At 51.9% G+C, this 21,898-nt stretch overlaps 1 long non-coding RNA gene across 5 annotated transcripts in view; it reads right to left on the bottom strand.

Annotated features, from left to right (window-relative positions):
* Positions 1–21,898, bottom strand: part of LOC132391492 (uncharacterized) — a 267,485-nt gene that overhangs the window by 98,887 nt on the left and 146,700 nt on the right. For 4 of the 5 annotated variants that reach the window (XR_009511247.1, XR_009511248.1, XR_009511249.1 and 1 more), the window contains exon 1: positions 13,912–14,031. This is a non-coding gene — a long non-coding RNA (uncharacterized LOC132391492). Of the gene's footprint in view, positions 1–13,911; positions 14,032–15,214; positions 15,318–21,898 lie in introns of those variants that run through there. The other variant, XR_009511246.1, reaches the window with a different exon arrangement.

The following is a 21,898-nucleotide window of genomic DNA, read 5'->3' as shown; positions in this document are numbered from 1 at the left end:
CCTGCACCATAGCCCCTCCTAACCCTCATCCACCGTCAACCTGCACTATAGCCCCTCCTATCCCTCTCATCCACCGTCAACCTGCACCATAGCCCCTCCTACCCCTCTCATTCACCGTCAACCTGCACCATAGCCCCTCCTACCCCTCTCATCCACTGTCAACCTGCAACATAGCCCCTCCTACCCCCTCATCCACCGTCAACCTGCACCATAGCCCTTCCTACCCCTCTCATCCACCGTCAACCTGCACCATAGCCCCTCCTACCCCTCTCATCCACCGTCAACCTTCACCATAGCCCCTCCTACCCCTCTCATCCACCGTCAAACTGCACCATAGCCCCGCCTACCCCTCCTATGCCTCTCATCCACCGTCAACCTGCACCATAGCCCCTCCTACCCTTCTCATCCACCGTCAACCTGCACCATAGCCCCTCTTACCCCTCTCATCCACCGTCAACCTGCACCATAGCCCCTCCTATCCCTCATCCACCGTCAACCTGCACCTTAGCCCCTCCTACCCCCTCATCCACCGTCAACCTGCACCATAGCCCCTTCTACCCCCTCATCCACCGTCAACCTGCACTATAGCCCCTCCTACCCCCTCATCCACTGTCAACCTGCAACATAGCCCCTCCTACCCCCTCATCCACCGTCAACCTGCACCATAGCCCCTCCTACCCCCTCATCCACTGTCAACCTGCACCATAGCCCCTCCTATCCCTCATCCACCGTCAACCTGCACCATAGCAACTCCTACCCCCTCATCCACCGTCTACCTGCACCATAGCCCCTCCTACTCCTCTCATCCACCGTCAACCTGCACCATAGCCCCTCCTACCCCTCTCATCCACCGTCAACGTGCACCATAGCCCCTCCTACCCCTCCCATCCAACTTCAACCTGCACCATAGCCCCTCCTACCCCCTCATCCACCGTCAACCTGCACCATAGCCCCTCCTACCCCCTCATCCACTGTCAACCTGCACCATAGCCCCTCCTATCCCTCATCCACCGTCAACCTGCACCATAGCCCCTCCTACCCCCTCATCCACCGTCAACCTGCACCATAGCCCCTCCTACTCCTCTCATCCACCGTCAACCTGCACCATAGCCCCTCCTACCCCTCTCATCCACCGTCAACGTGCACCATAGCCCCTCCTACCCCTCCCATCCAACTTCAACCTGCACCATAGCCCCTCCTATCCCTCATCCACCGTCAACTTGCACCATAGCCCCTCCGACCCCCTCATCCACCGTCAACCTGCACCATAGCCCCTCCTACCCCCTCATACACCGTCAACCTGCACCATAGCCCCTCCTACCCCTCTCATCCACCGTCAACCTGCACCATAGCCCCTCCTACCCCCTCATCCACCAACCTGCACCATAGCCCCTCCTACCCCCTCATCCACCGTCACCCTGCACCATAGCCCCCCCTACCGCCTCATCCACCGTCAACCTGCACCATAGCCCCTCCTACCCCCTCATCCACCATCAACCTGCAACATAGCCCCTCCTAACCCTCTCATCCACCGTCAACCTGCACCATAGCCCCTCCTACCCCTCTCATCCACCGTCAACCTGCACCATAGCCCCTCCTACCCCTCTCATCCACCGTCAACCTGCACCATAGCCCCTCCTATCCCTCATCCACCGTCAACCTGCACCATAGCCCCTCCTACCCCCTCATCCACCGTCAACCTGCACCATAGCCCCTCCTACCCCCTCATCCACCGACAATCTGCACCATAGCCCCTCCTACCCCCTCATCCACCGTCAACCTGCACCATAGCCCCTCCTACCCCCTCATCCACTGTCAACCTGCAACATAGCCCCTCCTACCGCCTCATCCACCGTCAACCTGTACCATAGCCCCTCCTACCGCCTCATCCACTGTCAACCTGCACCATAGCCCCTCCTACCCCTCTCATCCACCGTCAACCTGCACCATAGCCCCTCCTAACCCTCATCCACCGTCAACCTGCACTATAGCCCCTCCTATCCCTCTCATCCACCGTCAACCTGCACCATAGCCCCTCCTACCCCTCTCATTCACCGTCAACCTGCACCATAGCCCCTCCTACCCCTCTCATCCACTGTCAACCTGCAACATAGCCCCTCCTACCCCCTCATCCACCGTCAACCTGCACCATAGCCCCTCCTACCCCTCTCATCCACCGTCAACCTGCACCATAGCCCCTCCTAACCCTCATCCACCGTCAACCTGCACCATAGCCCCTCCTACCCCTCTCATTCACCGTCAACCTGCACCATAGCCCCTCCTACCCCTCTCATCCACCGTCAACCTGCACCATAGCCCCTCCTACCCCTCTCATCCACCGTCAACCTTCACCATAGCCACTCCTACCCCTCTCATCCACCGTCAAACTGCACCATAGCCCCGCCTACCCCTCCTATGCCTCTCATCCACCGTCAACCTGCACCATAGCCCCTCCTACCCCCTCATCCACCGTCAACCTGCACCATAGCCCCTCCTACCCCTCTCATCCACCGTCAACCTGCACCATAGCCCCTCCTATCCCTCATCCACCGTCAACCTGCACCTTAGCCCCTCCTACCCCCTCATCCACCGTCAACCTGCACCATAGCCCCTTCTACCCCCTCATCCACCGTCAACCTGCACTATAGCCCCTCCTACCCCCTCATCCACTGTCAACCTGCAACATAGCCCCTCCTACCCCCTCATCCACCGTCAACCTGCACCATAGCCCCTCCTACCCCCTCATCCACTGTCAACCTGCACCATAGCCCCTCCTATCCCTCATCCACCGTCAACCTGCACCATAGCAACTCCTACCCCCTCATCCACCGTCTACCTGCACCATAGCCCCTCCTACTCCTCTCATCCACCGTCAACCTGCACCATAGCCCCTCCTACCCCTCTCATCCACCGTCAACGTGCACCATAGCCCCTCCTACCCCTCCCATCCAACTTCAACCTGCACCATAGCCCCTCCTATCCCTCATCCACCGTCAACCTGCACCATAGCCCCTCCGACCCCCTCATCCACCGTCAACCTGCACCATAGCCCCTCCTACCCCCTCATCCACCGTCAACCTGCACCATAGCACCCCCCTACCGCCTCATCCACCGTCAACCTGCACCATTGCCCCTCCTACCCCCTCATCCACCATCAACCTGCAACATAGCCCCTCCTACCCCTCTCATCCACCGTCAACCTGCACCATAGCCCCTCCTACCCCACTCATCCACCGTCAACTTGCACCATAGCCCCTCCTACCCCTCTCATCCACCGTCAACCTGCACCATAGCCCCTCCTACCCCTCTCATCCACCGTCAACCTGCACCATAGCCCCTCCTATCCCTCATCCACCGTCAACCTGCACCATAGCCCCTCCTACCCCTCTCATCCACCGTCAACCTGCACCATAGTCCCACTCATCCCCCCCATCCACCGTCAACCTGCACCATAGCCCCTCCTACCCCTCTCATCCACCGTCAACCTGCACCATAGCCCCTCCTACCCCTCTCATCCACCGTCAACCTGCACCATAGCCCCTCCTACCCCCTCATCCACTGTCAACCTGCACCATAGCCCCTCCTATCCCTCTCATCCACCGTCAACCTGCACCATAGCCCCTCCTATCCCTCATCCACCGTCAACCTGCAGCATAGCCCCTCCTATCCCTCATCCACCGTCAACCTGCAGCATAGCCCCTCCTACCCACTCATCCACCGTCAACCTGCAGCATAGCCCCTCCTACCGCCTCATCCACGGTCAACCTGCACCATAGCCCCTCCTACCCCCTCATCCACCGTCAACCTGCAACATAGCCCCTCCTACCCCTCTCATCCACCGTCAACCTGCACCATAGCCCCTCCTATCCCTCCCATCCCTCTCATCCACCGTCAACCTGCACCATAGCCCCTCCTACCCCCTCATCCACTGTCAAACTGCACCATAGCCCCTCCTACTCCTCTCATCCACTGTCAACCTGCACCATAGCCCCTCCTACCCCTCTCATCCACCGTCAACCTGCACCATAGCCCCTCCTACCCCCTCATCCACTGTAAACCTGCACCATAGCCCCTCCTACCCCTCTCATCCACCGTCAACCTGCACCATAGCCCCTCCTACCCCCTCATCCACTGTAAACCTGCACCATAGCCCCTCCTACCCCTCTCATCCACCGTCAACCTGCACCATAGCCCCTCCTACCCCTCTCATCCACCGTCAACCTGCACCATAGCCCCTCCTACCCCCTCATCCACTGTAAACCTGCACCATAGCCCCTCCTACCCCTCTCATCCACCGTCAACCTGCACCATAGCCCCTCCTATCCCTCATCCACCGTCAACCTGCACCATAGCCCCTCCTACCCCTCTCATCCACCGTCAACCTGCACCATAGTCCCACTCATCCCCCCCATCCACCGTCAACCTGCACCATAGCCCCTCCTACCCCTCTCATCCACCGTCAACCTGCACCATAGCCCCTCCTACCCCTCCTATGCCTCTCATCCACCGTCAACCTGCACCATAGCCCCTCCTACTCCTCTCATCCACTGTCAACCTGCACCATAGCCCCTCCTACCCCTCTCATCCACCGTCAACCTGCACCATAGCCCCTCCTATCCCTCATCCACCGTCAACCTGCACCATAGCCCCTCCTACCCCTCTCATCCACCGTCAACCTGCACCATAGTCCCACTCATCCCCCCCATCCACCGTCAACCTGCACCATAGCCCCTCCTACCCCTCTCATCCACCGTCAACCTGCACCATAGCCCCTCCTATCCCTCTCATGCACCGTCAACCTGCACCATAGCCCCTCCTACCCCCTCATCCACATTCAACCTGCACCATAGCCCCTCCTACCCCCTCATCCACCGTCAACCTGCACCATAGCCCCTCCTACTCCTCTCATCCACCGTCAACCTGCACCATAGCCCCTCCTACCCTTCTCATCCACCGTCAACCTGCACCATAGCCCCTCCTACCCTTCTCATCCACCGTCAACCTGCACCATAGCCCCTCCTACCCTTCTCATCCACCGTCAACCTGCACCATAGCCCCTCCTATCCCTCATCCACCGTCAACCTGCACCATAGCCCCTCCTACCCCTCTCATCCACCGTCAACCTGCACCATAGTCCCACTCATCCCCCCCATCCACCGTCAACCTGCACCATAGCCCCTCCTACCCCTCTCATCCACCGTCAACCTGCACCATAGCCCCTCCTACCCCCTCATCCACTGTCAACCTGCACCATAGCCCCTCCTACTCCTCTCATCCACCGTCAACCTGCACCATAGCCCCTCCTACCCCCTCATCCACTGTCAACCTGCACCATAGCCCCGCCTACCCCTCCTATGCCTCTCATCCACCGTCAACCTGCACCATAGCCCCTCCTACCCTTCTCATCCACCGTCAACCTGCACCATAGCCCCTCCTATCCCTCATCCACCGTCAACCTGCACCTTAGCCCCTCCTACCCCCTCATCCACCGTCAACCTGCACTATAGCCCCTCCTACCCCTCTCATCCACCGTCAATCTGCACTATAGCCACTCCTACCCCTCTCATCCACGGTCAACCTGCACCATAGCCCCTCCTACCCCTCCCATCCACCGTCAACCTGCACCATAGCCCCTCCTATCCCTCATCCACCGTCAACCTGCACCTTAGCCCCTCCTACCCCCTCATCCACCGTCAACCTGCACTATAGCCCCTCCTACCCCTCTCATCCACCGTCAATCTGCACTATAGCCACTCCTACCCCTCTCATCCACGGTCAACCTGCACCATAGCCCCTCCTACCCCTCCCATCCACCGTCAACCTGCACCATAGCCCCTCCTATCCCTCATCCACCGTCAACCTGCAGCATAGCCCCTCCTACCCACTCATCCACCGTCAACCTGCACCATAGCCCCTCCTACCGCCTCATCCACGGTCAACCTGCACCATAGCCCCTCCTACCCCCTCATCCACCGTCAACCTGCAACATAGCCCCTCCTACCCCTCTCATCCACCGTCAACCTGCACCATAGCCCCTCCTACCCCTCTCATCCACCGTCAACCTGCACCATAGCCCCTCCTACCCCCTCATCCACTGTCAACCTGCACCATAGCCCCTCCTACTCCTCTCATCCACTGTCAACCTGCACCATAGCCCCTCCTACCCCTCTCATCCACCGTCAACCTGCACCATAGCCCCTCCTACCCCCTCATCCACTGTCAACCTGCACCATAGCCCCTCCTACTCCTCTCATCCACCGTCAACCTGCACCATAGCCCCTCCTACCCCTCTCATCCACCGTCAACCTGCACCATAGCCCCTCCTACCCCTCCCATCCCTCTCATCCACCGTCAACCTGCACCATAGCCCCTCCTATCCCTCTCATCCACCGTCAACCTGCACTATAGCCCCTCCTACCCCTCATCCACCGTCAACCTGCACTATAGCCCCTCCTACCCCACTCATCCACCGTCAACCTGCACCATAGCCCCTCTCATCCCCCTCATCCACCATCAACCTGCACCATAGCCCCTCCTACCCCTCTCATCCACCGTCAACCTGCACCATAGCCCCTCCTACTCCTCTCATCCACCGTCAACCATCACCATAGCCCCTCCTACCCCTCTCATCCAACGTCAACCTGCACCATAGCCCCTCCTACCCCTCCCATCCACCGTCAACCTGCACCATAGCCCCTCCTACCCACTCATCCACCGTCAACCTGCACCATAGCCCCTCCTACCGCCTCATCCACGGTCAACCTGCACCATAGCCCCTCCTACCCCCTCATCCACCGTCAACCTGCAACATAGCCCCTCCTACCCCTCTCATCCACCGTCAACCTGCACCATAGCCCCTCCTACCCCTCTCATCCACCGTCAACCTGCACCATAGCCCCTCCTACCCCTCTCATCCACCGTCAACCTGCACCATAGCCCCTCCTACCCCTCTCATCCACCGTCAACCTGCACCATAGCCCCTCCTACCCCTCTCATCCACCGTCAACCTGCACCATAGCCCCTCCTACCCCTTTCATCCACCGTCAACCTGCACCATAGCCCCTCCTACCCCTCTCATCCACCGTCAACCTGCACCATAGCCCCTCCTACCCCTCTCATCCACCGTCAACCTGCACCATAGCCCCTCCTACCCCTCTCATCCACCGTCAACCTGCACCATAGCCCCTCCTACCCCTCTCATCCACCGTCAACCTGCACCATAGCCCCTCTTACCCCTCTCATCCACCGTCAACCTGCACCATAGCCCCTCCAATCCCTCATCCACCGTCAACCTGCACCATAGCCCCTCCTACCCCTCTCATCCACTGTCAACCTGCACCATAGCCCCTCCTACCCCTCCCATCCCTCTCATCCACCGTCAACCTGCACCATAGCCCCTCCTACCCCTCTCATCCACGGTCAACCTGCACTATAGCCCCTCCTACCCCTCTCATCCACGGTCAACCTGCACCATAGACCCTCCTACCCCACTCATCCACCGTCAACCTGCACCATAGCCCCTCTCATCCCCCTCATCCACCGTCAACCTGCACCATAGCCCCTCCTACCCCTCTCATCCACCGTCAACCTGCACCATAGCCCCTCCTACTCCTCTCATCCACCGTCAACCAGCACCATAGCCCCTCCTACCCCTCTCATCCACCGTCAACCTGCACCATAGCCCCTCCTACCCCTCCCATCCACCGTCAACCTGCACCATAGCCCCTCCTATCCCTCATCCACCGTCAACCTGCACCATAGCCCCTCCTACCCACTCATCCACCGTCAACCTGCACCATAGCCCATCTCATCCCCCTCATCCACCGTCAACCTGCACCATAGCCCCTCCTACCCACTCATCCACCGTCAACCTGCACCATAGCCCATCTCATCCCCCTCATCCACCGTCAACCTGCACCATAGCCCCTCCTACCGCCTCATCCACGGTCAACCTGCAGCATAGCCCCTCCTACCCCCTCATCCACCGTCAACCTGCAACATAGCCCCTCCTACCCCTCTCATCCACAACCTGCACCATAGCCCCTCCTACCCCTCTCATCCACCGTCAACCTGCACCATAGCCCCTCCTACCCCACTCATGCACCGTCAACCTGCACCATAGCCCCTCCTACCCCTCTCATTCACCGTCAAACTGCACCATAGCCCCTCCTACCCCCTCATCCACCGTCAACCTGCACCATAGCCCCTCCTACCCCCTCATCCACCGTCAACCTGCTCCATAGCCCCTCCTACCCCTCTCATCCACCGTCAACCTGCACCATAGCCCCTCCTACCCCTCTCATTCACCGTCAAACTGCACCATAGCCCCTCCTACCCCCTCATCCACCGTCAACCTGCACCATAGCCCCTCTCATCCCTCTCATCCACCATCAAATTGCACCATAGCCCCTCCTATCCCTCTCATCCACCGTCAACCTGCACCATAGCCCCTCCTATCCCTCTCATCCACCGTCAACCTGCACCATAGCCCCTCCTACCCCTCTCATCCACCGTCAACCTGCACCATAGCCCCTCTCATCCCCCTCATCCACCGTCAACCTGCACCATAGCCCCTCCTACCCCCTCATCCACCGTCAACCTGCTCCATAGCCCCTCCTACCCCCTCATCCACCGTCAACCTGCACCATAGCCCCTCTCATCCCCCTCATCCACCGTCAACCTGCACCATAGCCCCTCCTAACCCTCTCATCCACCGTCAACCTGCACCATATCCCCTCCTACCCCTCTCATCCACCGTCAACCTGCACCATAGCCCCTCCTACTCCTCTCATCCACCGTCAACCTGCACCATAGCCCCTCCTACCCCCTCATCCACCGTCAAACTGCACCATAGCCCCTCCTACTCCTCTCATCCACCGTCAACCTGCACCATAGCCCCTCCTACCCCCTCATCCACCGTCAACCTGCACCATAGCCCCTCCTACTCCTCTCATCCACCGTCAACCTGCACCATAGCCCCTCCTACCCCTCTCATCCACCGTCAACCTGCACCATAGCCCCTCCTACCCCCTCATCCACCGTCTACCTGCTCCATTGCCCCTCCTACCCCTCTCATCCACCGTCAACCTGCACCATAGCCCCTCCTACCCCTCTCATTCACCGTCAAACTGCACCATAGCCCCTCCTACCCCCTCATCCACCGTCAACCTGCACCATAGCCCCTCCTACCCCCTCATCCACCGTCAACCTGCAACATAGCCCCTCCTACCCCTCTCATCCACCGTCAACCTGCACCATAGCCCCTCTCATCCCCCTCATCCACCGTCAACCTGCACCATAGCCCCTCCTACCCCTCTCATCCACCGTCAACCTGCACCATAGCCCCTCTCATCCCCCTCATCCACCGTCAACCTGCACTATAGCCCCTCCTACCCCTCTCATCCACCGTCAACCTGCACTATAGCCCCTCCTTTCCCTCTCATCCACCATCAACCTGCACCATAGCCCCTCCTATCCCTCTCATCCACCGTCAACCTGCACTATAGCCCCTTCTACCCCTCTCATCCACGGTCAACCTGCACCATAGCCCCTCCTACCCCTCTCATCCACCGTTAACCTGCACCATAGCCCCTCCTACCCCCTCATCCACCGTCAACCTGCACCATAGCCCCTCCTATCCCTCTCACCCACCGTCAACCTGCACCATAGCACCTCCTATCCCTCTCATCCACCGTCAACCTGCACCATAGCCCCTCCTACCCCCTCATCCACTGTCAACCTGCACCATAGCCCCTCTCATCCCCCTCATCCACCGTCAACCTGCACCATAGCCCCTCCTACCCCTCTCATCCACCGTCAACCTGCACCATAGCCCCTCCTACCCCTCTCATCCACCGTCAACCTGCACCATAGCCCCTCCTACCCCTCCCATCCCTCTCATCCACCGTCAACCTGCACCATAGCCCCTCCTACCCCTCTCATCCACGGTCAACCTGCACCATAGCCCCTCCTATCCCTCCTCCACCGTCAACCTGCACCATAGCCCCTCCTACCCCTCTCATCCACCGTTAACCTGCACCATAGCCCCTCCTACCCCCTCATCCACCGTCAACCTGCACCATAGCCCCTCCTATCCCTCTCACCCACCGTCAACCTGCACTATAGCCCCTCCTTTCCCTCTCATCCACCATCAACCTGCACCATAGCCCCTCCTACCACTCTCATCCAACCGTCAACCTGCACCATAGCCCCTCCTATCCCTCTCACCCACCGTCAAACTGCACCATAGCCCCTCCTATCCCTCTCACCCACCGACAACCTGCACCATAGCCCCTCCTATCCCTCTCACCCACCGTCAACCTGCACTATAGCCCCTCCTACCCCTCTCATCCACCGTCAACCTGCACCATAGCCCCTCCTACCCCCTCATCCACTGTCAACCTGCACCATAGCCCCTCTCATCCCCCTCTCCCACTGTCAACCTGCACTATAGCCCCTCCTACCCCTCTCATCCACCGTCAACCTGCACCATAGCCCCTCCTATCCCTCATCCACCGTCAACCTGCACCATAGCCCCTCCTACCCCCTCATCCACCGTCAACCTGCACCATAGCCCCTCCTACCCCCTCATCCACCGTCAACCTGCACCATAGCCCCTCCTACTCCTCTCATCCACCGTCAACCTGCACCATAGCCCCTCCTACTCCTCTCATCCACCGTCAACCTGCACCATAGCCCCTCCTACCCCTCTCATCCACGGTCAACCTGCACCATAGCCCCTCCTATCCCTCCTCCACCGTCAACCTGCACCATAGCCCCTCCTACCCCTCTCATCCACCGTTAACCTGCACCATAGCCCCTCCTACCCCCTCATCCACCGTCAACCTGCAACATAGCCCCTCCTACCCCTCTCATCCACCGTCAACCTGCACCATAGCCCCTCTCATCCCCCTCATCCACCGTCAACCTGCACCATAGCCCCTCCTACCCCTCTCATCCACCGTCAACCTGCACCATAGCCCCTCCTACCCCTCTCATCCACCGTCAACCTGCACCATAGCCCCTCCTACCCCTCTCATCCACCGTCAACCTGCACCATAGCCCCTCCTACCCCCCTCATCCACCGTCAACCTGCACCATAGCCCCTCCTACCCCTCTCATCCACCGTCAACCTGCACCATAGCCCCTCCTACCCCTCTCATCCACCGTCAACCTGCACCATAGCCCCTCCTACCCCTCCCATCCCTCTCATCCACCGTCAACCTGCACCATAGCCCCTCCTATTCCTCTCATCCACCGTCAACCTGCACTATAGCCCCTCCTACCCCTCTCATCCACGGTCAACCTGCACCATAGCCCCTCCTATCCCTCTCATCCACCGTTAACCTGCACCATAGCCCCTCCTACCCCCTCATCCACCGTCAACCTGCACCATAGCCCCTCCTACCCCTCTCATCCACCGTTAACCTGCACCATAGCCCCTCCTACCCCTCTCATCCACGGTCAACCTGCACCATAGCCCCTCCTATCCCTCCTCCACCGTCAACCTGCACCATAGCCCCTCCTACCCCTCTCATCCACCGTTAACCTGCACCATAGCCCCTCCTACCCCCTCATCCACCGTCAACCTGCACCATAGCCCCTCCTATCCCTCTCACCCACCGTCAACCTGCACTATAGCCCCTCCTTTCCCTCTCATCCACCATCAACCTGCACCATAGCCCCTCCTACCCCCTCATCCACTGTCAACCTGCACCATAGCCCCTCTCATCCCCCTCATCCACCGTCAACCTGCACCATAGCCCCTCCTACCCCTCTCATCCACCGTCAACCTGCACCATAGCCCCTCCTACCCCTCTCATCCACCGTCAACCTGCACCATAGCCCCTCCTACCCCTCCCATCCCTCTCATCCACCGTCAACCTGCACCATAGCCCCTCCTATCCCTCTCATCCACCGTCAACCTGCACTATAGCCCCTCCTACCCCTCTCATCCACGGTCAACCTGCACCATAGCCCCTCCTATCCCTCCTCCACCGTCAACCTGCACCATAGCCCCTCCTACCCCTCTCATCCACCGTTAACCTGCACCATAGCCCCTCCTACCCCCTCATCCACCGTCAACCTGCACCATAGCCCCTCCTATCCCTCTCACCCACCGTCAACCTGCACTATAGCCCCTCCTTTCCCTCTCATCCACCATCAACCTGCACCATAGCCCCTCCTACCCCCTCATCCACTGTCAACCTGCACCATAGCCCCTCTCATCCCTCTCACCCACCGTCAAACTGCACCATAGCCCCTCCTATCCCTCTCACCCACCGACAACCTGCACCATAGCCCCTCCTATCCCTCTCACCCACCGTCAACCTGCACCATAGCCCCTCCTATCCCTCTCACCCACCATCAACTTGCACCATAGCCCCTCCTACCCCCTCATCCACTGTCAACCTGCACCATAGCCCCTCTCATCCCCCTCTCCCACTGTCAACCTGCACCATAGCCCCTCCTATCCCTCTCATCCACCGTCAACCTGCACCATAGCCCCTCCTATCCCTCTCATCCACCGTCAACCTGCACCATAGCCCCTCCTATCCCTCTCATCCACCGTCAACCTGCACCATAGCCCCTCCTACCCCTCTCATCCACCGTCAACCTGCACCAGAGCCCCTCCTTTCCCTCTCATCCACCGTCAACCTGCACCATAGCCCCTCCTACTCCTCTCATCCACTGTCAACCTGCACCAGAGCCCCTCCTACCCCTCTCATCCACCGTCAACCTGCACCATAGCCCCTCCTACCCCTCTCATCCACCATCAACCTGCACCATAGCCCCTCCTATCCCTCTCATCCATGTACTTATCCAAATTTATCTTAAATGTTGGAATTGACCCCACACCCACCAGCTGCAATGGCAGCTCGTTCTACACACCCGGGTCTAATGAGCAGCTCTGAAAACCTACTTTTCTAAAAGCCAGGCATAAATGAGGATGCTACACACATGAAGACATTGTTCCTTCATGTCTTATTCGTATTATGCTTTAAGTCACCTAAACTAATCAGACTGAATTGAAAACGAAAGTTGTAAATCACATTGGAATTTTGCACTGCTCATTCAAGAATAGCTTCAGACATAGTCACACTGAATAACGTTGAAATCTGTACTGTCTGCTTTCTCATACCTTTCTGTGTTTAGTGATGACAGAAATATTAATTTCATTAATAAATAACAGCAATCTGGTCAAGTCTCAATCAGTTCAAGTGAACTATAACTGTCAACAGATGGTTGAAACTATGAAAGATTCCACACTAAAACAATAAAACACTGCAGAAATAAACCTTTTTTCCTAAAGATGAAAATCTAACTGCTAATTCAACAAAGCTGTAATGGAAAGGATACTTCTGGAAAATAATGGGTGGGGAGGGAGTAAAATAAAACGGTCTCTGAAGCTTAATGCTATGTTCGGTATTAAGCTCTCCATGAAATCAACTCCAATAAGACATGATACTAACATCCTTGACCATCCCAATGATGTTGGCAATAGCTCCAGTGCCATCAGTGACAACATCACCTTTGTATCAGTCCAAGGCTGAAGGCTTTGTGTATCCCCTTCCCTCTTTCAATTACATTCCAAAGGCAGGATCAGATCTGCTCATGGGACTTTGAGAATAACTTTGACATACCTTTCTCAATAGTGCAAGGCAGCATTCAAGGATGTCTTTCTGTAATTTGGATCGAGAAAAGATCTGATAAAGCTACACACTAAGCTTAGCTGGTTGTCAAACACTGTTAGTACTTCTGGTTGTCCCTTCGAGTGATAGGAGTAGAGCAGAAACTGTGGACAATGACTAGAAGCTGAGGGAAATCAAGTTATACTTTCACTAAAAACATCTACAAGGAAAGACCCGTTCACCCAGTTAACAGTTGCAGCAAAATATATTAATCCCATACCTGATCTGAAGCTATGTAATCTTCAGGGAAATTTGGGGAAACAGAAAAGTTCAAGCAATTGCTGCATGGGTTAGTTTATGTTGGCAAGGATACAGAATCTTGATTTTTTTTCTCTCTCCAGTGCCCTGTCAAAGCCAGCCAATGAGATTAATTATATGCAGTGCCTAGTTTTTATGCAAGGGTACTTGCCATCAGAGATTGGCTGACTCATACTTGAAAGAATCCATCTAATCAGTGGCTACAAGAGCCAGCAGCCATTCTCTGGGAAAAGAACAACCTACTGACATCTTGTCTAGACTGAACTTGTTTCAACTTTATTTTGGGTCTGTTGGCCCTATTTAATTGCAATACACTGTCAACATCTAGCCAATCTATTTCTTTCATCATATCATAAATAGTTTTCACATACTCTGTGAACTAAAACTTCTCTTACGTGTAGAGTCCCAGTTCTTTTATGCTACCTTAATACCTTATCTTGATTTGTGAAATACCGGTCAAGACTTGATATATTGCAATACATTTTCATGTCTGAAATTGTCTGAGTTAATAATTTTGTGCAAGTGACAAATGGTATGTGGGTTTACAATCTTTAAGTGCTTGGGGCAAGTTCCAAATCTGGAATGCAGTCCCTCAACAGGAAAAAGTTATAGTCAATGGGTCTTATATTATGGCTCCACAAACCATAAACATCATAAAATTCTATTCATGAAAGGTTTGCCTGGTGAAAAATGTGTTGAGGCTGATAAGGAACATTCAGCTTGTCTAATCCTGAATAAATTTGAAAGAAGTAAACTGGCTAGAACAAGTTCAAACAGAACCATGCTCTGGTGGACTTCCAAGGAATGTTGTCAAAGTCACTTTTGTATTCTGTTGAGTGTTAAATTTAATATCATAGCTTAATATCATAATCATGTAAAACTTTGGAAAACTTTTATAAATGTGTAGTGGAGAGTAATATTGACAGGTTGCATCATGGCCAGGTATAGAAACACTAATACCCTTAAACAGAAAATCCCACAAAATGTAGTGGATGTGATCAGTTCATCACAAGTAAAGCCTTCCCCATCATTGAGCACATCCATCATCAAGGACCCCTTCCACCCAGAGCATGCTCTCTTCTTGCTGCTGCCATTAAGGTGGTGCAGGACCCATACCACCAGGTTCAGGAACAGTTGTTATTCTTCAACTATCAGGTTCTTGAACCAGAGTGAACTTCACTCACCCCATCACAGAACTGTTCACACAAATTACCGACTCACGTTCAAGGACTCTTTATCTCATGACCTCAGTATTTATTACTTACTTATTTTATTCTTTTTGTATTTGCAGTGTCTTTTGCACATTGGTTGATTGCCTACCCTGTCTTTCAATGATTCTATTGTGTTTCATGGATGTACCACAAGTGCCTGCAAGAAAATGCATCTCAGGGTCATATATAGTAACAAATATGCACATTGATAATAAACTTCATTTAAACTACTTTGTACTTCATTATTTGCTTGTAAGAGGATCATAGCTGCTGATCTTGCAATGAGTTTATATATAAACTTCTGCTGCCCTATGCACAAAGTTGATGGCAGTTTATTAAGACAGTCTGATAACAATCCCTTTGATACCATACATTTCCTAAGGTCATACATGCATGCAAACAGGTCCACTAGCCCACCCAAACTGTGCCGAGCATTTTAAATTCATCCCTTTTACTCCAAGAGGTTCATTATTTCATGACTTCACGTCATTCTGAAGATCTGCATGTTCCACAAGTGCTTTTGAAGCTTCTGAAGCCTAGGCATGAAGGCAAAAGAGGAATTGTGTCCTTAATGTCATACACTGTAAAACCCCACAAACTGGATCATAATTATCCATGGTGCTCATGTTATCTAGGACATTAGGAAGAATTTCTCACACTTATTTGAAATTAGACAGATTTCCAGCAGCCAATTGAGAGGGCAGGTGTGCACAAATAAATCTTTGTCAATAAAGCCTGAATTCCCAGTACAGTAGTAACAATGCATTATACTCACTTCTGAAATTCAGTTCAATGGAACTAAATTTTGGAAATACAAACAACCATCACTTTGTATACCCATTTTACAAAGGAAGCAGAGGATAAATCTCTAATCATCAGGTCTCGATTTAAGGACCTTTTCAAAAGAGAGCAGCTCTCATGGTCCCACATTACTACACTCAAGGGATAACCTAGAATTTGTGTCTGGTACAGGATTGAAAGACAAGAGTTCTTTCATTGCACTCACATCCCCTTTTAAATCTATAGCATTCAGCAATGAGATCGCTCAAAGTTGACACCATAAACCCTTATTATTTGGTTATTTTCTAATATTAGATTTTGCTCTGCCTTTATTTTGGAAGCAAAATAATATTAACATCTGAAATCTGCCTGACATCAGTTTGAAGCTACAAGTCATTTCAATGGTACATTTAATGTCAGAGAAATGTATACAATAGATAAAATCTTTGACCTCATGCATCCTGAGATGGTTTTTCTTCGCAACCATCCACAAAAACAGAGTGAATGATAGTTAAATGTTAGAACCCCAAATGTCCCCCTCCCCAGCTTTCCTCCCTCCCATAAGCAGCAGTAAGAAACAGTCCCCCCTTCCCCACCAGCAAAAAAGCATCAGCACCCACCTCTGAGCACTCAAACATGAGCAAGGCAAGAGCAGAGACACAGGCTTGCAGTACTCTAAAGACTATATTGTTAACCTGCTATTCAACAGACCACAGGCTCTCTCTCCCTGATAAGGGAGAAAGAAGTGCCTCCATTTCACAGCAAGAGGGGAGACATAACAAACAACTTGCTGGTTTACAATGTTGAAAGTCCATTTGTCCAAGTCCTGTACCCAACGATCTCAGGTCTCAGGGCACACAGCCAAAGATCTTCCATCTCCAACAAGACATCAGTCTCCTGCAGAGGCACTGAGCTCCAATCTCCCCATTTCCAGAGCCACAAGATCCCAGGCTCTGAAGGCAAGCAGAGCTCTTAGGCCAAGCCACCTTGATGAAAATTCTGTTATCTAAAGCCACTAATTAGGTGGCTTACCTTGTGCCAATTGAAAGGAAATAAGCTGAAATCGCTATCATCAAATGCAGAAATTTATGTTGATTTAGAGGTACAACAGGCCCTTCAAGCTGCAGAGCACAGCAGCCTCCAATTTTAATCTTAACCTAATCACAGGACAATTTAAAATGGCCAATTAACTTACTAATTAGTGCTCCTTTGGACTGTGGGAGGAATCCTGGAGAAGACCCTTGCATTCCATGGGGAGCATGTACAAACTCCTTAAAGAGGACACCAGGATTGAACTCCAAACTCTGACACCTCAAGCTGTCATAGTGTTGCTTTAACTACCTGGCTACCATGACACCTTGGATTCAATATCATCGACGCAAACTAACCGGTGAGGCTTCCGTTATTAAAGCCCTTTCATTCCAATGCCAAGTGGCTTCAGTGGTGCACTGTGACATGAAGTTGGTAAAACAGCACAACTTCTAACCAGACAAGAACAAGGAAGGACTTTGGATGACATTTAAACAGCATGATCAAGTCAATTGTTCTTTATACAGTTTCCTTATTTTCCTTTTTATTAAAGTAAATGTTGGGAAGCTGCGGAAAATTGAATCTGGGAGAACTCCTGCCAAAATAAGGTGGAATCATTATTATTTGCAGGTTAGTGTCAGTTGAGTTCTGTTGTCATGACCCCCACCATCCAGGCCATGTCCTCACCTCACTACAGGGTACAAAGACCAATAGCTGCAGACTGCCCAGTGGCAATGACTTTAATCATCATGAAGTGTTTGAAATGGCTGATAATGGCAGAAATCAAAAACCCAATTCCAGACACATTGGACACTCACCAATATGCTTGCTGACTAAACGACTCGACGACAGATGCCGTAGCATCGGTCATGCCCCTGGCCCTGACTCATCGAGAAAACAAGGACACTGATGCCGGAATGCTTCTTCTGAGTTTCAATTGGGCCCTCAACACTATTCTCCCACAGACCTTGCTGAGCAAATTCCTCCTCCTCCATATAAGCACAGCTCTGTGATTTTGGACATCCTAACAGACAGACCTCAGGTAGTCAATGTGCACAACTGCTCTTTCCTCCCCGTCACCCTCACCACGGGTGACCCCCGGTGCTGTCTCTTGATCCCATTGTTGTTCACTCTGTTCACACACGACTGCACGGCCTAACATCCGAGCAATCGCATCAATTTGCTGATGACATGAAAGCGGTGGAACTCATCACCAACAATGCAGACATGGCCTACTGAGAGGAGGCAGAAGAGCTCAAGTCCTGATGTCAGGGAAATAACCTCTTCCCTAATATCAGTAAGTCAGATGATTATCGACTTCAGGAGAACTTACACCAGTCACATTGGTGGCACAGCAATGAAAACTACAAGCAGTGTCAAATTTCTCGGAGTGCACATCTTACACTGTCAAGAGAGCTCACCAATGCCTCTACCTTCTGAGGAGACCGCAGAGAGCTGGACTTCACACACACATACTCATCTGAATCTACGGATGAGCAGTAGCGAGCACCCTGACAAGCTGCCCCACTGCTTGATACAGAAACTGCACTGTGACCGGCAGGATGGCTCTACAATGGGTAGTCAAAACTGCCCAGTGCATCACAGGCACCAGCCTACCCATCATCAAGCACAGACAAAAATGCCAGAAAAGGTCCAGTAACATCATGAAGGATCCCACCCACCCTGCTCCTGGACTGTTTGTCCCGCTCCCAACAGGGAGAAGGCTACATAGCATCCATGCCAGGACCACCAGATTCAAAAACAGTTTCTTTCCCCAAGCAGTGAGGCTGATCAACACCTCCACCCACTAACTCCACCAATACTTCAATATTTCCTGTCAGTCACCTTGTATACAGTCACTTTATGGACGTACAACCAATCTAAGTATTTAAGCTATCTTATGTGTTTATATTTATTGTGTTCTTTTTCTTTTGTGAGTTTTTTTGTGCTGCTTTGGATCTGCTTGACAATTATTTTGTTCTTTTTTACACTTGTGTATAGGAAATGAGATCAAACAACTTTGGATCTTGCAAGGACAGTTATTACCCACAACTATCAGGCTCCTGTACTGGCCTTCATTCCCCAATACTCTGAACTGATTTTATGAGCTACAGATTCACTGTCTAGGACTGATTGCAACTCATGTATTCAGTATTATTTTTCATTTACTTGCACAGTTTGTCTTCTTTTGCGTTTTGATTGCTGGTCAGTCTCTGTCTATGTAGAGATTTTTAAAAATGTATTGCATTTCTATTTTCCTTGTGAATGCCTACTAGAAAATAACTCCAGAGGTGGAATATGGTAAAATATACGTGTTACGTATGATCTTGATAAAAAAACTAACTTTGCAAAGGTTTTTAAATGTTAGCACATTCACTAAAGGGATTATTAAGTCATCACAGAGATGAATTGAGAGAGGTTGAGTGAATGAGGAACTGTATTTTTTTATTACAATTGAACTTAATGTAAGTATCTTTGTTGGAAAGTATTATTGTGTCTCCAGGTTTATGAGGACATAGTATTGTCTTTGGTCTTTCTTTAAAGGAGGAAGATATATTATTATGTGTGCACATAATAAAGAACCGCAGTTCCCAGTGTGCAATGTGGGCAGTTCACCCGGAGCCAGAAATGACATTGGTGAAGTGATTACACATGCTCCTGTTGGGCTGAAGCCATTTGACTGTAAATAAATATATTAGTTTTACCCATGCAAGTTTGTTTTGTATCAAGAACAATCATAACACTTACTGATACATTAAATAAAGTCAGTTTGGTGATCTGGAGTCCAACATCAAATACAGCAGTACAAATAGCCTTTTGTACTGCTATCTGTTTTCATAGATGTCTTGCTTTCACTTACTGAATTAATATCAGTAATCTCTTGGGAACTCTGATCTATGTGTTCATTTCAGAATCAGAATCAGAATTAGAATCAGAATCAGACTTTAATCGCTAAGTACCTGTGCACATACAAGGAATTTACTTCCGGCAGATGTTGTCTCTCTGCTCATAACAATAATAATGATAAATATAAATGAAAATATAGATTACACATACAGGTAGTGCAATCCAAGTAATAGTTAGCCAACAGTTAACCGGCAGTTAACTGTTCAGCAAAGTGACCGCAGTAGGGAAAAAGCTTCTCCAGTGCCTATTAGTCTTAGTCTGGATGGATCTGAAGTGCCTACCAGATGGAAGCAGTTCAAACAGTCCGTGCGCAGGATGGAAGGAGTCCTTTATGATGTTCCCCGCCCTCTTCTTCAACCTGGAAGAGTACAGGTCCATAATAGAGAGCAGGGAGGCTCCAATGATGCGCTCGGCAGTCCTCACTGTGCGCTGTAGTCTGGTTCTATCCTGCTTGGTGGCGGCTCCAAACCACACAGTGATGGAGGTGCATTTCTTTCACATCCTGTTTGTCTCTGTTCTTGTTCATGTTGTGTGACCATAATTCACTCCACGTGCCTCATAATGGACTACATCCATGCGATTGGTGAGTCTTTGCACAAGTTCTAACTGAGTCTGTCTCAACTCACAGAGCTCCTTCTGTTGGCCATGTATCATGGATAGTGACTCTGCCTGTTGGTTTGTGTTGCTGCTGTTCTGACCTTTGGTTCTGGTGCTCTCCCGGTCTTCCTTTTTGTTTTTCCTCTTCAACTTGGGAGAGGATTGTAGAAATATTTGTGATCTCCTGTCTTTAACTGGAAGTCAATGAGAGACAGATTTTGAACCAAAGCTGCATGATGTGGAAGCAAAACCAATGATTTCATCACGGTCACTCCATTCAGCACTGGCATCCTGACTCTCACGCTGGTGTAGCAGATATGGATGTCTCTGGATGGTGGAGCTCTTGTGCTTCTCTTGAAGAGCCTCTCTGGAGCTCTCATGGATGCAGCTACAAGTTTCTTGAGTTACATTGGGTAAGCATCTGAGCTCGTCAAAGACATCAAGGTACTCTTTATTGAGTGTTGCCTGGTCACCATTTGTCTGTGAAGCCACAACAAAAACTCTTTCCATCAGACTGAGCTTTTCACATGCTCTCAAACCTAACATCGGCTGTACTCAGTTTTCAACAATCAGTGGCTGTGCTTTTAGGTGCCGTCTCTTGTTCTTGAAGCTCCTTTCTGGAACATTCTCTCCAGTATAGCCTGTCATTATTAATTTATCTGGATAAATCTTGCTTTTAACTTTTGGAGTCTCATAATCATCCATAGACAACACATTTCCTTGAGCTCTGGTGTCAATCTTGAATGAATTACTGTCTCATTTGCAGTCACTGGAACAATCCATCCTGTCTTGGCAGAGAATTTATAAAATGTTCTTCAGTTTCCTCATCAACAGTGTGCACCTTCCTCTTGGTAGCCCCAGCTTTGCAGCACTGTGCAAAATGATTCTTCTTCCCACAATTATTGCAGGACTTTCCATAAGCAGGATGTATCTTTGGGAAGTGTTTACCTCCACAGCTGCTGCATTTGAACCTATCTTCTTGCCATACTGTTACTTTGGGAAATGCCTTGTGATCTGCCCATAGGTTTTCACAGCATGCACTGCTGCTTCTGTTCTGTGCAGCTCCATTGCTTATGCTCATGTGGTCTCCACAAACCTGCATATACTCACAGCCTTATCCAGAGTCATGAAGTGAACATTCTCTTGGCCTATTATCTGGGATTCCACAAACTATCTTCTCTCTGGCTAGTGAGTCTCTCAAATGTTCAAATTCATAGGACTTACTCAGTGTGAGAAGCTCAGCTAAGCTTAGGTCAAAGCTAACACTTTGTTTCTGTTGACAGGAAAAGAATTTACAGTATATTTTTCATATATGATGTTTTTACTTGAGACAAAATACATTTTGTCGTCAGAGTGCCCAAGGCTATCTCATCAATTTGGAAGATTTTGTGGACATCCAAAGCATTCCACCATTTGCATATAGGA

The sequence above is a fragment of the Hypanus sabinus genome, chromosome 3 (genome assembly GCF_030144855.1).
Source record: "Hypanus sabinus isolate sHypSab1 chromosome 3, sHypSab1.hap1, whole genome shotgun sequence".
NCBI classification, from domain to species: domain Eukaryota; kingdom Metazoa; phylum Chordata; class Chondrichthyes; order Myliobatiformes; family Dasyatidae; genus Hypanus; species Hypanus sabinus.
Note: the sequence above shows the minus strand (reverse complement) of the source record. Positions and strands in the feature narration are given on the sequence as shown.